General features: G+C 37.5%; 1 protein-coding gene across 2 annotated transcripts in view; it reads right to left on the bottom strand.

The window, feature by feature from the left end:
* DCDC1 (doublecortin domain containing 1) overlaps positions 1 to 16,063 on the bottom strand; it is a 485,161-nt gene that overhangs the window by 234,680 nt on the left and 234,418 nt on the right. The window lies entirely within an intron of this gene.

Below are 16,063 nucleotides of genomic sequence, written 5' to 3'. Positions count from 1 at the left end.
ACATGTGCAAGTAACTGGCAATGAAAATCAACAGGACTAGAACAGTATAGGAACGTCCCTTGTTCCTCCTTTCAGTTTCAGTATCTTTAACCTGACTGGCATTCCCTGCCATTTTAAAATAGAAGGAAACGTGGGGATATTAAAGGAGAAATCACTCACTGCACTGGATGCTTAAATGGGACAAGCACCAAAGAAAGGTCAGTTAGCAACAAATTAACCACTTTATTTAATTCTTTTGAAAAACATAAAGCCACAATTACGTGAGGGATCTTTGATTTATATTTAAAATATATCAGTGCTCATGGGGTGCCTGGCTGGCTCACTCAGTAGAGCACGTGACTCATGATCTTGGGGTTGGGAGTTGAAGCCCCATCTTGGGTGTAGAGATTACTTAAAAATAAAAATCTTAAAAAAAAATTAAAATAATAAAATATATAAGTGTTCAGTTCATCTTCTGACTTACTAAAAGGAAATTCAACCTGACAGATTCATTGCATATGACAGTACGATGAAAGCCATCCATTTTAAGTGCACATGCACAACAAGTTGTTGAGAGCAGAGATAAAATTCTTAACATTGCATTATGCAACACTCACTGGGAAAAAAATGCTAGCAAATGTTCTGGTCAAAAGTAGCCAAACAAACCAGTTCACACGGGGGGGAACCACTAGAATAAACACCATCCTCTGACCATGATGAGGACCCACATGGGGTATGCCAATCCATTCACCAGGCTCTTAAGAATAGAAGCAGGCCAAGGAGGCCTGAATAATTTAAATCCTTTCTTATTTCATTTTTTCTCTAAATTTCTCTTCTTCCCTTTCTGATACACCTATCACATCAGAGTAGTCATTTTATTTATCTCTAGTGCTATTTCCAGAGAAGATAATTTAGGAAAATACCTTATTTAAAAGGAAAGAAAACCATCGATTTTGCTTTTGAGACAGTTTTGAGAGTTATTTAATTAGTCCAAGCCTAGTTTGGGAAATAATGTGAATGAATAGCACTTCCTTAGGCTTTAGCAAAAAAAAAAAAAAAATATATATATATATATATATATATTTATATATTTATTTATATACTTTTTTATATATATAATTTATTTTATATATAAATATATATTTATAAATAAATATGTATATATTTATTATATATATTTATATAATTATATATTTATTTATATATAAATATATATTTATATAATTATTTCTATTATTTATATATTTATATATATAAATATATATTTATATATTTTTTATATATTTATTTATATACTCATAATATTATATGAGTAATAATGTTCAAGAATTGTGGGTTTTTTTCTACTCAGTGCTTTTCACTGTGCTGATAGTCCAGTGGAGATAATGCAGCTGTCAGCCTTGGTACATTGATATCCCACCCCCTATAGCATCTTTCGCTAACAGGGATTTTTTAAAACTTCTTTTCTGAGTACATACACAATTCTGAGCAAGAAATCTCTCTACTTTTGCAAGGAACTTTGTAAACTCAACTGTTGCCTACAAACCTACAGGAAATAACGTGGGTGGAGAATCCAACTCTCCCAACAATCTCTTCAGGGCCATAACCTGGAACAGAGCTCTTAAATAATAGTGACATTTAGCAAAGATAGTCTCAATTCTGGGTGTCATATATTCTGCAAGGTTAGTGTTGACAAAAGTTCAGTTTGGGGGACTTATTGACATTCATTTGTCAAGACTTGCTAGACGTGAAATCAGAGTACAGAAAATTAATGCTCTAGAAAATAGCGAACTGCCAAACTGCGAGAGCAAATAGGAGTTGGCCAACATCTAAGACCTTCAGTAGCTCACTGCTTTCTTTACTACCAGTAAGAAGTCTGCCCTTCTAGGTCTAGAAGTGTAAAAAAAAAAAAAAAAATAGGGCGCCTGGGTAGCTCAGTAGGTTGAGCGTCCGACTTCAGCTCAGGTCATGAACTCATGGTTTATGAGTTCGAGCCCCAGGTCGGGCTCTGTGCTGACAGCTTGGAGCCTGGAGACTGGAGCCTGTTTCGGATTCTGTGTCTCCTTCTCTCTCTGCCCATCCCCCACTTGTGCTCTGACTCTCTCTCTGTCTCTCAAAAATAAATAAATAAATGTAAAAATAGAAGTGTAAAAAAAAAAAAAGGCTCTAGTCTCCAAAATCTCTATAAAGGCATTAAAAAAATATTTTAGGGTTTAAATAAAATTTTAGGTGTTTAAGTGAAAGAAGCCTTTCACAACAATTTACACACACTAAAAAAGCTAACTGCCAGTGTGACAATTAGTCACTTGTGTAATGTACTGTTTTCTGCATTTTTATAAAAACTAAAATTCCCTAAGCTGAAATTTTATGAGATTCTGCTTTTCCTAAGGCCTACCTCTCATTTTTAAGATCTTTATTACTATGCCCATTTTTCTAAAATCTAATTATTATTTTTTTTCTCTTCCTTTGTATGAGAAGTATTTTTACTTCTATTGTTCAATGTCTAAACAAAGATAGCTTTCTAAGCAGAGTTTCTGTGATTGACTAGCTATAGAAAAATAAAAAAAATAGTCTACTTTTATTTTACTGCTGCCTGATCATTGGCTTAAGAAATACCGACCGCTGTATTGGCTTCCCAGTGGCTCTCTGCATGGCCTCACCTCTTGACAGCTCTAAAATTAAATTCCTACCATTGGAGTGGGATGATGGAAAAAGCTAGCTGAGGCGAGTCTTGGGTCCTAAGGAGAAAAATAATAGAACCTTTAAAAAAAAAAAAAAGTGATCCAGATCCTCTCAAAAGGCATGGTAGCTAATGACTACTGAAGAAAATACCTATGAATAAGAAGTTACTTCTGTGACTAGTTACAACAAATAAAAAGTTTTAAGGAGTGTTTTCCATGAACGACAGTCTTTGTACTTTCTGTCATGTCTTAACTTTTGTTAAGAAGGATTAAATTAGATTAACACCAATGTTTCCTTTTTTAAGTTTATTTATTTATTTTGAGAGAGTGTGTGTGCATGCATGCGTGTGGGTTGGGTAGGAGCAGAGGGAGGGAAAGAGAAAATCTTAAGCAGGCCCCATGCTCAGAGCAGAGCCCACTGTGGGGCTCGATCCCATGACCCTCGGATCATTACCTGAGCTAAAATTAAGAGTTGGTGTCTCAACCAACTGAGCCACCCAAGTGTCCCACACCAATGTCTTATTGTAATATTGTTGATCAATTTATTCACTCAACAAATATTTACTGAGTACCTACCATGTGCCGAGCACTGCTCAGGTGCTTAAGATACACCAGTGAACTAAGATTCCTGCTTTTGAGGAACAAAATAAGTAAGGAAATCACATAGCATGGTCAGGGTACATTCAGGTCCTGTAAAAGCTGTTTGTTCATTCTTTCTGTTAAAGAAGGCCCACCAGAATGCAAATTGGTGCAGCCGCTCTGGAAAGCAGTGTGGAGGTTCCTCAGAAAATTAAAAATAGACCTACCCTATGACCCAGCAATAGCACTGCTAGGAATTTATCCAAGGGATACAGGAGTACTGATGCATAGGGGCACCTGTACCCCAATGTTTATAGCGGCACTCTCAACAATAGCCAAATTATGGAAAGAGCCTAAATGTCCATCAACTGATGAATGGATAAAGAAATTGTGGTTTATATACACAATGGAATACTACGTGGCAATGAGAAAAAATGAAATATGGCCTTTTGTAGCAACATGGATGGAACTGGAGAGTGTGATGCTAAGTGAAATAAGCCATACAGAGAAAGACAGATACCATATGGTTTCACTCTTATGTGGATCCTGAGAAACATAACAGAAACCCATGGGGGAGGGGAAGGAAAAAAAAAAAAAAAAGAGGTTAGAGTGGGAGAGAGCCAAAGCATTAGAGACTGTTAAAAACTGAGAACAAACTGAGGGTTGATGGGGGGGGGAGGGAGGGCAGGGTGGGAGGGAGGGCAGGGTGGGTGATGGGTATTGAGGAGGGCACCTTTTGGGATGAGCACTGGGTGTTGTATGGAAACCAATTTGACAGTAAATTTCATATATTAAAAAAAAAAAAAATTTCTTTAAAGAAAGCAAAAAAAAAATAAATAAATAAAAAATAAAAAAAAAAAATAAAACTATCTGATAAGAAAAAAAAAAAAAAAAAAAAAAAAAAAAAAAAAGAAGGCCCACCAAACCGTATAAGCTTGGTGGACCTTCAATACAACTGGTGGGCCTTCTTTAACAAAAAGAATGCAAAATTACAAACGTAAAACTAGATAAAAGATATTCACTTAAAATGAAAGAAAAAAATCACAACAATTTACACACACTAAAAAGCTCACACATAGCAAAAACCATTACAAAATATTTCCATTAATTAACTACCCAACACACATATTTTGGCTGAATTGTCTTTGATCATCTCTTCATATGGTCATTTGGTAACATTTTCTATAAGGAGAATAGGAAGATGATTCTTCCCTCTAGCATGGTTAATCAAAAAAAATATTATTTGTTTGGAGAAATCTCTCAGCTTCACAACTTTGTTGGACATTTCATAAAAATGTTTAGGATTGATGTCACATTTGGGAAAACGTTGATCATAGTTCTTTAAAATATGAGCTATAAGATGTGGAAGAATTTCCTACAAATAGTTGGCTTTATTATTTTCCCACCATGTTTCTCCTCCACCACCCATACACTTTTGATGCCAAGCACTCTAGTCCATAGTCAGAAAGCAATACACTCAATGGCCAGCAGGTAGTGGCCATCTTCCTGGGAACTCTTTCCATATCAGAACGGTTAGTGCTAACTTAACCATACAGGGAAGTGATTGTAAAACACTAATTACATCCCACTACATTCAAACTAAATGTATCTCCACTCAATTTTCTCCAGCCAGACCTCAAAAATGCCTGCTGCCACCTTAACACTACTTGATACAAGAGAACTCTTGACCGAGAGGAAGTTGGACTAGGAATGGGCAATGGTCTCAACCAGTTACAGTTAAAATATATTTGCAAATTTTACAGAAACATGTGGCCATGTGTACTCATTGCTAATGTTTCTTCTAGGGTTTTGAAAGGGGCCTACACAAAGCAGGGACCCTGAAGCTTAATTTTCATTAGCTGTGTGGTAAATGCACCTCTGAGAGTGTTAGAAGGTGCTAAGTGGTATCTAATAAAGGGAAGGGGACATAGGGCCTGGGATAAGGGAGGGCAAAGGGTGTGGTGAACACCATATGAAGCAGGTGACCAGAACAGGCCTTCAAGAGAGGAAAGATCTGAGTCAAGAGTTGGTGGGGAGAGAGTTAATCAAGCAGATAGGCTGGGAGAAGAGCATTGCAGGCAGGGGGAACTGCTTGAGCAAAGAAACTAAGGCAGGAACGTGTCCAGTGTGTTCTGGGAACTGCAAGAAGACTGGTGTTATTGGAGCAGAGTGGTAAGAGAGGGAGAGTAAGTAACATGAAGTCAGAGGGTTAAGGGATTGGAAGAGAAATGGGGACTCTTTGGAAGGTTTGGAACAGAGCAAGAACAAGATCTAACTTAAAAGGATCATTGTGGCTCCTGGGCAGAGAGTAGACTATAGAGAGCAACAGTAATCTGAAGGGTGGATGGATGATGGTGGTTCAAACCAGAGTAGCAACAATGGACATGGTAAGAAATGGTCCATTTCTCTTGTTCGTTCCTGAGTAATTTTACTTGCTTACGTGTATATTAGCAGGGTTGGGAAATAAAATTTGTTGTTAAGCTAATATTTCTGAATATGATGTCTGTGTCTATGGATAGAAACCAAACTAAATATAACTGTTCATATGTAGTATTTGTGAAGGCATAAAAATACCAATGAAGTAGTAAAAGACTTTTTATTTACTGTGAAGATTTTATAGAGACAGTGACTAAAAAAACCTTCCACTTTTATGGGGAAAGATGACCTGAATGAATTTTGACCTAATGTGGTTCTTTGACAGGTTTGCCCAGCATCATTTATCATACCTATTTAAGGACTTGTATAAGGCCTACTTCAGTGCCATTATCCACCCTTTAATACTATAAGTCTGGTTAAGAGCTAGCTGTGGGGGAACAGCAGGTTCCCAAACTCTCCATAACTGCTGGGCAGACCACCCAGGAAGCTCTTCTGTGCGTGAGTGGAAGGCCAAACACCTAGGCTTCAAAATACCTCAGGATACAATGCTGTCAAGAGGCAATAATAAGAAAATGACACTGCAGTGTGTTGCTAAAAGTTGGGAGGCTGTACAGTAACAGGATTTACTGCTAGAGGTCCAGTGAAGAAAAGGAATATAAAATAGCCACACAAAAGTACTTGGCATATTTCAGTGGATATAATTAAATATGTTGAAACAAGGTTAACTTACACATTGGCTTAAATTGTGATCCACAGGATGCAGACTCTGAGACCAAGATTTACTCACAGGAATTTTACTGGGGAGCCTTCTGGGAAGCAGCACAGCTGAGGGAGTGAGGAAAGCAGGAAGGGGCAGGTGAAGGTGAGTGTGATGCAGTTGCAACAGAGGCCTCTGGTGGGAGCCCTAGAGCTAGAATGGCCGGCCCTTCAGCATAGGCCAGAATTGAGGCAAGGGAGCAATCACGCCTTTGCTCTGTGCGGGAACCAGATGTTGGCTGCCTCCTGCCCCCAGGATGAAGGCCTAGTCTTGGGAGATGCAGCTCCTTTACACAGAGGGCAACCGCCCAATAAAGATATAGTTGTGGCAGCTGAGGGGTGGATATCTCAGTCCCGAAGAGGGGACTCTGGTGGTGTGGCACCGCACCCATTACACACATGCACGGCAATCGGGAGTGCATGGCGCACAGTTACACACAGAAATTACTCAATACTCAAAGCAACCGCACATTTTACAGGGAAGTCTCACAAAGGTTAGATGACTCGCGTGGGGCAATTCGACTCATAAGGGGTAAGGAGATCTTTAGAAATCAAGTCCTATAGTGTTTTTAATTACAAATATCAAAGTTCACCCTTTTATCTAGTATTAGGAAGTATACTAATATGAAACTTAGTATGAAAAAGTTTAAGGGCACAGAAATGTATTTTACAGTAAAAGATTTTTTTTAACCTAAGTCAAAGAAAAGGAAAATTAAAATGAAATACTTGTCTTATGTAAGAAGCTAATTAGCCGTGAAAAAAAAATCTTCATCCAATCAGAATTCAAAGTCACCTTTGGAGCTAGAAAATCAACTCTAACTGAATTAGCATTACATGTACATTAAATCAAATAAATGTACTGTTATGTCTTCCATTTTTATAGACTTACTAATTTTTAGAACATTCGCATTTTCTGTATTTTCTCAAATGTATATTATAAACCAAACAGTAAACATGTCTAACTTAAATATTCAGATAAAGTGATAATCACAAAGCAAATATTAAAATTATGGGATTCAGGCAATTAAAACTTAATAATTAATTAGTATATTTATATTGCATATAAGAAAAAGTGTTTTAATGCCTAATAGATGTCTTTAAATGGTATTTCACAGGTAAGGAGCCAATATGTTTAGTCCCAGGAAATGAAAACGCACTTAAGTGAAAACAAATTATGGAATTGCTAAACTTTATCAGTCTAAATGGCATCTGGACCAAAAATCAAATAATATTATATTTAAGCCCAGAAAAGGGGTACCTAAGAAGATAATTTATTTTAAAAGAGACATTTTAGGGGCGCCTGGGTGGCTCAGTCGGTTAAGCCTCCAACTTTGGCTCAGGTCATAATCTTGTGGTTCATGAGTTCCAGTCCCACCTCGGGCTCTGTGCTGACAGCTCAGAGCCTAGAACCTGCTTTGGATTCTGTGTTTCCCTCTGTCTCTGCCCCTCCCCTGCTTGCACTGTGTGTGGCTCTCTCAAAAATAAGTGACCATTAAAAAGAGAGAGAGAGAGAGACGTTTTAAATTTCCTCTTTAAGTTGTAGCAGAGCCCACCATTTAGAAGGTATAAGTTGGGTGACTGCATACGGGGTAGGATTTAAGGTGAAAGCCAAAAGATTCTGACCCCAAAAATATCTCTCCCACCAACTTGTCAATACTTGAAATTCCAGTTAGAGATTTTCTCCTTTGTCATAACTAAAATACCACAAAAGAAATGCTATTCAGCCTTATAGGTTATTGATCTTTTGATGCTGTGATTTTTTTTAATTTTATTTATTTATTTTTCAATATATGAAGTTTATTGTCAAATTGGTTTCCATACAACACCCAGTTCTCATCCCAAAAGGTGCCCTCCTCAATACCCATCACCCACTATCCCCTCCCTCCCACCCCCCATCAACCCTCAGTTTGTTCTCAGTTTTTAAGAGTCTCTTATGCTTTGGCTCTCTCCCACTCTAACCTCTTTTTTTTTTCCTTCCCCTCCCCCATGGGTTTCTGTTAAGTTTCTCAGGATCCACATAAGAGTGAAACCATATGGTATCTGTCTTTGTATGGCTTATTTCACTTAGCATCACACTCTCCAGTTCCATCCATGTTGCTACAAAGGGCCATATTTCATTCTGTCTCCTTGCCACGTAGTACTCCATTGTGTATATAAACCACAATTTCTTTATCCACTCATCAGTTGATGGACATTTAGGCTCTTTCCATAATTTGGCTACTATTGAGAGTGCTGCTATAAACATTGGGGTACAAGTGCCCCTATGTGATGCTGTGATTTCTAATCTCTGCTCTCTGGAACCCCTTAGAGGACAACAGTGGGGGTCTGTGGTCCCAAGTGGGAGATCAAACCCGATAAGTGAGTCTGTGGAGGCCGCCACTATCTGGCTTCAAATGGGGTAGATCCTACTTTCATTTATATAGTAGACTCCAAAAAAGAATTTTGATCTAAGAAAACTATTTTTTTTGAAAACCGTCTTAGACTGAAAGAAAGCGCAGCATGCCCTTTTCAAAAGAGTAAATCTTGAAACAAGGTGGTAAATGAGAACATGGGGTATCTGACTGTCTGAATTGGGGGTTGGGAGGTGGGGGTGGAGGAAAGGCCAACAGAGGCTGAGGGTGGAGAACCTGCACAATGGCCCTTGGAGGCTTCACAGTTCACCTGGGAGTGGGCCCACATTCCCTCTTTTATGCATTTAAAGTCACTTTTCATCGTGAGGTGAGTGGATGGCTCAGTTGAACAGCCAGTTTAGGCTCAGGTCATGATCTCTCCATTTGTGAGTTCGAGCCCCACATTGGGCTTGCTGCTATCACTGTAGAGCCTGCCTCAGATCTTCTGTCCCCCTCTCTCTGCCCCTCCCCCATTTGTGCTTTCTCAAAAATAAACATTAAAAAAATTTTTTTAAATAAAGTCACATTTCATTGTTTTGTTACAATATTTTTTAAAGAGCTTCACTCTCACCCCATTTTTCTGTGTCTATGAACAAAGTAAAATTTTCAAAACAAGGTGATGGGCCTATAAAAATATTTTCTTTGTATCCAATTACAATTCTCACTAAATTTGAGATAAGAAAATGTTCAAAATTATCTAGATGACAGAGGCAAGGCAAATTTGTTTGCCTGTCATGTTCTAAGCTAAGTAATTTCAATAAGCCCTTTATACATGAGGATGTTTCAAGAAGAAATGAAATAAGGATCTCACTTTGTCTAAATTAATTTAGTGCGTAAAATTATATTTAATTGGGATTAAAATATCAGATGTGTAAGTCCTGTCAGTAGTTGGGTATAATATGATATATACCAGAGCTTAGTAAATAAAGGCTTTTGGAAGTTCCTGGGCTCAGTATATTTCTTTTCAAAGAAAATAAGGCCTTTTTAAATGAGAAAAACAGCCACATCCCCCGAATTATATTTTATTAGGGGAAAACGAACACTTTTAAGATTAAATATGAGCTAAATCATGAGACGTCCCCAAATTCTCAGTCTCAGAGATCATATTCTCATCTTTGGATAGAGTATATGTTTTTAAATGCTATTCAATTTCTTGTTTAAATGTATCAACTATGTCTGTAAATTTAATTTTCCCTTTAATAAATGAATCAGTACGCTGGGTAACTAAAACCTATACAAAAGTTTACCATCTTTGGCAGTACATTTTTAATTTAGTAAATAATCCATTTTTTATCATAAAACATTATTGAAATTGTAAGTAGAATCTTAAGTAGGTGTAAATATATCACTTCATTTGCACTTACTAGAAAATCTGTATTCATTTCTACGTTCAAATGATGAATTGACGCTTAATAATATTCATGGTGAGTTGGGCTAACATAGATGTCAGTGGGTAATCCAGGGGACGGGAGCATATGTAGGAAGAGAATCTCAATGACTTGAGCATCTCAAACACTCTGTGAAAAAGCTAATTGAGAGGTAAAAACAAATTAACTGCTATGGAGAAGGACAATCTCCCCGAGAGAGAGAGCGTGCCTACAGCAGTAAGGTTCAGTGGTTGCATTTAGTCCGGGTAACTGCTGGGACAGTAATCCAGCTCTGGCCTGTGGACTTTCCCTGCTGACTGCCCACCTGGCAATTCTCTGGGCACCTTCAAGGCTGTCAGGACTGTGCAAGGAAAGCTGGTCTCATTACAACCAGCTCTGCATGGGAGCTGATGCCCCAACCAATTGCTCTTCCCTAATTTTGATACAGATGCAGTTTTTCTCTTCAGCGGGTCTAGGAAGATACAATCTTCCTGCACACAGATTTACACCTGGCTGCAGATGTCTGTCAGGAAATAGGTTGAGGTGAATACACTGGCATTTCCGCCACCCACCATCCCCCCAACAGTTGAAAGATGAAAGAGAGAGAGAAGGAGAGAGGAGGGAAGGGAAGGGAAGGGAAGGGAAGGGAAGGGAAGGGAAGGGAAGGGAAGGGAAGGGAAGGGAAGGGGAAGAAAGGGAAGGGGAAGAAAAGGGAAAGGAGAATGGAAAGCAGGGTAGGTGAGTGGTTTCAATGCCTACTGCTAATAGTTATCCCATAAAATGTTGGAAGGCCTTCATAGGATCTCAAGTTTCTTGCCTTTAAAAGGAGCAATCCAACACTTGCCTACTATGATAAAATCCACACATAAAAATTGATTATCTTCATCACATTTTGACATTTTGCTCAACATTTAATGAATGTTCTTTTTTTTTAATGTTTATTTATTTGTGAGAGAGGCAGAGACAGGATGCGAGTGGGTTAGGGGCAGAGAGAAAGGGAGACACAGAATCCAAAGCAGGCTCCAGGCTCCGAGCTGTCAGCACAGAACCCTACGCGGGGCTCGAACTCACGAGCTGTGAGATCGTGACCTGAGCCAAAGTCAGATGCTCAACCGACTGAGCCACCCAGGCGCCCTGAATGTTCTTAAAATCTTAACAATAACCTTGAATATTCTAATTTTGCCACTCTAGCCACAATTCCTTTGAAAATGAATGTCATCTTGGCATGTTTTAGTATCTGTACTTAACGCATAACCTAAATTTGTTTTTCCATTGTTTATTTTAAATAACGTAGGTGAAATAACACAGCATTCAGGGATTGTAAATACATATAGAAGAAAAGTGGGTTAAACAGAAAGACAAAAATCAAAGGATGTACAATGGAAATAAGGACATAATACACATGAGGGATGAGTCTATTAAAAAAACAATCTTGCCACTATTTTATGGATAACCTCAGTTATTTCCTTCTATTCATTTAATTGTTCCATAGATTCCTAAATATTTAAATAAACTTTCTTTTTATACGTATGGTTAGAAAACTTTAAACTTTTAAAAAATGATCACCAAATAGAATGTAAATCTCAAATGGATTCATAGTGCTCTTGTGCCACTGGTAGAGCAAATTCCAAATTCAAATATCTAAATCCAAATTCAGATATCCAAAGCATAGGAAAAGCCTGGAAGGTATCACAGATAACAGCATCTTTTCTATTATCAGTCAAATTATCCCATTTTCTAAATAGAAACAAGCTGATAAACTAGGATGATGAAATTGTAGCAAAAAGCTAAGAAAGCCCACACATTAGTCTCATTGTCTTCAAAGGGCATCATATTGCTCTAACTGTATGAAAATAACCGTGGGAATGGGCCACGAGTGTGTTTCCGGCTCCTCTGCATCTTCCCATAGTACTGAGCACAATGCCTTGCAGACAGAGTATGTATTGGATAATGTGCGGATTTACTGCACTAATCATTTAAAATCATTTTTCTTTCTGTCACCGGTAGAATACAAATTGTTAGATGCTTACCATACTACCCAGAAGATGAACTAGATGCTGGACAACGATATTCTTTTAACAGTAAATCTCTGGAGGTGTCTGGGTGGCTCAGTCGGTTAAGCGGCTGACTCTTGATTTTGGCTCAGGTCATGATCTCATGGATGGTGAGATCGAGCCTTGCTGTTAGTGCAGAGCCTACTTAGGATTCTCTCTCTCTCTCTCTCTCTCTCTCTCTCTCTCTCTTTCTACCCCTCCCTTGTTCACGTGCTCTTCCTCTCTCAAAATAAATAAACTTAAAAAATTTTTTTAAATAAATCTTCAAATGATCCCTTTACCAAAGCTTAAATTTCTTTATAAGAGAACAATATAACCAAACAGTACACAAATAGAAAGGCTAAAATCACAGCCATCGGAATCTTTTTGTTTTGTTTTGGTTTGGTTACTAAAATCCACCATATTTCCCTTGCTCACAACCAGAATGGATTAATGTAAAGTTAATGAAGATTTAAGCTTCAGAACCCTTACTTGCTCCAGCTCATGAGAGTACTAGAAGTTGCTGGGAGCTACAGAGTGTTATAAATGGGGAGGAGAAGCCAACAACTCCCTAGCAATTAAGGGGTATTTCTATGTAAGTATTTCTGAGAAGCTGCCTATAAAAGGTCTCAGAAGAAAGACTCTCCAATCCTCCATTAGTTCATTGTGATTTACTTTCTCATTCCAAATAAATATCCGCTTTAAGCCCTCATTTTAAAGAGCTTCCTCTCCTCCACTTTGTATAAGCTCTAGCCCTCACAGAAATTGGATCTGCCTCTACTGGAAGCAAACCCACAGAGCATTATTGACCAATTGTGTGTGAAAAGCACTAATTCTACTGTAAAGACTTCCCTGTACCCATCTTCCACTTGTTCTCCCCCATGCTGTCTCCCACCCACTCACACATCCCACACTCTTGCTTATCAATTCTCTGTCACAATCACACAACTTCCTTCTAGTTTTTCCACCCACCATCCCTTAAAGCTTTGTTAATACCATTTCCTATCAACCCTTTCTTTCCTGTTCTCCCAGGGAAACACTAACATTTCTGACAGCATCTCCATGGGGACAAAGAAGAGGAGGAGTTGTAAGAAAGAACAAGACTGGAAAAGCAGAAGTCACTGAGCCATGGCTATAGCAGATGTTTTCAAAGTGGCTGGGGGTGGAGGCATTGACAGAGGATATAAGGTAAGTAAAGGTTTGGAATAGTAAGAAGTTGCTCCCAAAACCTGAAGAACTTCATAAATTATGGTGCGCATTGAGTGTGACTCCTAAATCTAAAAACAATAAGAAATTTCATCAACCTAAAAGGTGCCATGATGTGAAAGCAAGAGAGTCTACCAGAACACAAAAAAACGCACACTGTGTTATGAGTATATAGGGCAAATGAGTGCAAATGGAAATGATATGCAAAAGTGAGAATGGTCTTATAACACATAATGTGGTTATGGGTGATGTAACTGTTTCTTAAAACTCCCCTTAATGTTGTTATGTCATGTTTTCAATATTCTTTTTTTTTTTAACAAGGAACTTTCCCATACCAGTGATGGGACATCCAGTTTAGTTGTTCTCTGTCCTTTGTCTTTTATGTCCATTTAAACTCGATACTATTACGCCATGTAATTGCAAAAATGGGACTGAGGCAATATGGAACACAGGAAGAGTGTGTCCTTTTGAGAGGTGACCTGCTAGTATTAAGATCTAGCCAAAAGCTGCTATTTGTAAATTATCAGTGAGAGATATGATGAGGATGAGAACCTTAGTGAAGAGGTAAAGACAACCACATACAATATGAAAAAGCACCCCAGGGGATTTTGAATCACACCTGGCCTTTAGACCATCATTGAGAGCCTCTGCTCTAGAAGATGATGACAACTACAATCAATTATTTTGTACACACACAATATTATTTTGTACACACACATGTATGTATATAAACATAGATGTATAATATATTTAAATGTATATATAAACATAGAGGTATAATATGTATAAATATAAGTAAATATATATTTATATATTTATATTCATAATAAATAAATATAATATTTATAATAAATATAAAATAATTTTATTTAAAATTAAATTTATTTAAATTAAAATTATTTAAATTTATTCTATTTAAATTTTTACTAAAAATAAGTAAAATAAATATTTATAGTAAATAAATATATTTATATATAACAAATATGTTTATAATGAATAAAATATATATAAATAAATATATATATAACTATAAATATTCAACAGAGTGATAGTTCATCAAAGAGAGAAAATTAGAAAGATGATCATCCTAATTTATTGTATTAATCAGGTACTTTCTATGATCAAAATGGATAGAAAAGGGGAATTTTTTGTATTATTTTTTATTATTTTTTACTAGAACTAGACTTTGATTTATAAATAGAAAACATATTTGCTTATGGATATATCATCTAACACTTTGCATAGGTCATGTCATAAGGTGAGATAGTTATTCATAACCAGAAAATATATGGTCTTGGCCACAGTAACTCAGAGGTAACTGGGTTAGAGAATGTGCTCCAAGTAAGGGCAGCTCATCCACACCCCATGGAAAATTAGAGTTCAGCCAGGCAACTGACATGAACTGATTCTGGAATTAACTAAGGATGGTATGCTGTGGGCTTTTGTTCAATATCTCTTCAGTCGAAATTAGCAAGTTCTCCCTAGTTAAGAGGAAGTACAGGAATATGCCTCAATTCTAAGATTTGCAATTCTGAATATTTAGGATATACTTTGCTAATCCATTTTTTTCTCTCCTTTCTGGCTGTTTCAGACATAAGAACTGGCTTAGAAAACTACATATCTCAGTTTCTTTCCCATCAGTCCAAACATCTACTCCCAACAATTTTGAGTTACTACAAACCATCACTGAATATAAACTTTGGAAGAGATGCACAGTAGCAGACCATTATATAGTGTTTCTACTATACACACATGATAGCATAAATAACTTCAAGGAGAATAGGTACTAACAAAATGTAATAAAATAATTAGGAAGTGAAGACTATTACCCTTAAAAATTTTTTTATTGTTTATTCATTTTTGAGAGACAGAGACAGAGTATGAGTGGGGGAGGGGCAGAGAGAGAGGGAGACACAGAATCCAAAGCAGGCTCCAGGCTCCAAGCTGTTAGCACAGAGCCCAACCTGGGGCTCGAACTCACGGACCATAAAATCATGACCTGAGCCAAAGTTGGATGCTTAACCAACTGGCTCACCCAGGCACCCCTATTACCTTTCCTTTAGGTGTGACCTATTTAATTGTAAGTTTATATAATTTAAAAAAATTAAGTTTATTTATTTATTTTTGAGAGAGAAAGAGACAGAGAGAGCAAGTGGGGGAGGGGCAGAGAGAAAGGGAGAGAGAGCATCCCAAGCAGGCTCCACACTGGCAGCACAGAGCTCGATGGGGGGGCTCAAACTCACAAATTATGAGATCATGACCTGAGCCAAAACCAAGAGTTGGACACTTAACCAACTGAGCCATCCAGGTACCCAGTTTATATAATTTTTAATTATGGCTGTATTTAACAACTGGCTGACAAAATTTCTGAAAGTTTAACAATCAGCAATCTCAGACCAGTAGAAGCAAGATTCAGCTTACCAAACCAATTAAATCAAAACCTCTGGAGATGGGGGCATTGATTTTTTTTTAAACGTCTCTAAATGATTCTAATATGACAGCCAAGATTCAAAGACCAGTGGTCTGTGCTAAAGCCTGAGGATATGGCTGATGCCCAGGTTTCTTGGAATATGGGGAAAGGAATTTATTCCCTAAGAGAAACTGGATGGTCCCAAGGTGAAAACTGGGGCAAAAGGAGAGAAGCTGAGTAGCTCATGGGAAAAGAATAATAGAGATGGAGAACACCTTAGAGAAGG

The sequence above is a fragment of the Panthera pardus genome, unplaced genomic scaffold (assembly GCF_024362965.1).
Source record: "Panthera pardus isolate Hobbes unplaced genomic scaffold, ASM2436296v1 HiC_scaffold_12, whole genome shotgun sequence".
NCBI classification, from domain to species: domain Eukaryota; kingdom Metazoa; phylum Chordata; class Mammalia; order Carnivora; family Felidae; genus Panthera; species Panthera pardus.
The sequence above is the reverse complement of the archived record's forward strand: the minus strand, read 5'-3'. Positions and strand labels throughout refer to the sequence as shown.